At 31.2% G+C, this 1,791-nt stretch overlaps 1 pseudogene; it reads left to right on the top strand.

The window, feature by feature from the left end:
- The first annotated feature begins 563 nt into the window (after positions 1–563).
- LOC141518320 (nucleophosmin pseudogene) lies at positions 564–1,422 on the top strand (annotated as a pseudogene).
- Positions 1,423–1,791: the final 369 nt, after the last annotated feature.

The following is a 1,791-nucleotide window of genomic DNA, read 5'->3' as shown; positions in this document are numbered from 1 at the left end:
TTTTCTTCCTAGGATTTCTTTTAGGTAGTGATCAGTGGATTCTTTCTAGTTCTACTTTACTTTCTTGTTTTTGAACTTCAGGGCAATTTTCCTTATCACTTTCCTGTAATATTGTAATCAGATTCTATTTTAATCATAACTTCAGGCTCTTCAATATTTATTAAATCATTTCCCTTCAATACATTCTCTAGATCAGTTATTTTTTTCTAATGAGATGCTTCAGATTCTTTTCTTTTTAAGTTTTATTATATCTTGGTATCTTATATGCTCTTCAGTTTCATTTTTTTAAATCTAGATTTAAAGAAATTATTTTCTTCTTTAAGATTTTGTAGGGCAGCTAGGTAACACTGACCTGGAATCAGGAGAAGCTGAGTTAAAATTTGATCTCAGACACTTACTAATTGCCTAGTGTGTGACTTTGGCCAAGTCACTTAACCCCATTGTCTTAAATAAATAAATTTTTTAAAAAAAGATTTTGTGTCACTCAAAGTGATTTCATACCTCCATTTTCCTCATTGCTCTGCTTTAAGCACTGCTTTGCTCTCCTTACTATCACTCTTCAAATGGAGGACTCATTAGAAATGGCTATGAGTCTCTTTTGGCTCCATATTTCCTCCTTGGTTGTGAAATCAAGGTTGAAAAAGATTATTATTTTAAGATAGAAATTGATGAAAATGAGTAGAAGTTACCATTGAGCACTGTGAATTTAGGGGCTGGTGGGAATAATGAATTACATATTGGTGAATTGGAGGCATTAAATTATCCAGGTAACACAAAGTATTACTAGCATTTTTGAAAATGTCTGTGTAGGCTAGAATATCTTTAGATGACTCCAACAGTAAGGTTATTGAAATGTGATTCAGAGACAGTATATGTGAGGTGATCAAGTATCTATATCACCACAGGAAGATGCTAAAACATATAATGAAGAGGAAGATGATATTAACTCTTAAATATATCTGTCAAAGGATAAGCTCCTAGAGTTAGTAGGAAAGTTCCACAGTAAAATGTAAAACTGTTTGAAGAAGATGAAAATAGATGCAGAAGATGATGTTGATGATAAAGATAATGATGATGATCTTGAAGATGAGGAAAGTTAATAAAAGACCACTTCAGTGACAAAATCTATTTGTGATATTGTAGGAAAAAAGGGGCACCAAAATCAAAGCAGAATGGAAAAGATTCAAAGCTGTACATGCCAAAATCAAAGGTGAAAATCCTTCAAAAAGCAGTACAAGACTCCCAAGGGATCCACCTCTCTAGAGGATAGTAAAGTATAAAAGACAAATAAGCATTGAAAAGTATGCTTCCCTTCCTAAAGTGAAAGGCAAATTCATCAGCTAAGTAAAGAATTGCTTCTGGATGTTTGATATTTGGGTTATTCAAGATCTCTGGCTATGGAGGAAATCTTTAAGAAAATAAATTGAACAGTTTGTTAAAATTTTCTATCTTATTCTGTAACAGTTAATGTCTGGCTATCCATTTTATAATACAGAATGAGCAATTTCCTTACCATGTCCGATAAATGTCATCCAGATTACTTTGCAAAAAATGGGCTGCCCAATATGCCAGTTTAATTTCCAAAGATGAAACCCCACCTTTTACTTCATTTCAATATGCATGGAATGTGATTAGGGTAAAGGGTGTATAAATATATATATATATATATATATATATATATATATTTATATATATATAATATGTGTGTATATATACATATACAATTGTATGTCTATTTTTCTAATTTTTTAACTTTCTTTACATGATTTTCATAATTTTTCTAGTTGTTCC

This window comes from Macrotis lagotis, chromosome 1 (assembly GCF_037893015.1).
Source record: "Macrotis lagotis isolate mMagLag1 chromosome 1, bilby.v1.9.chrom.fasta, whole genome shotgun sequence".
Classification (NCBI taxonomy): domain Eukaryota; kingdom Metazoa; phylum Chordata; class Mammalia; order Peramelemorphia; family Peramelidae; genus Macrotis; species Macrotis lagotis.
Note: the sequence above shows the minus strand (reverse complement) of the source record. Positions and strands in the feature narration are given on the sequence as shown.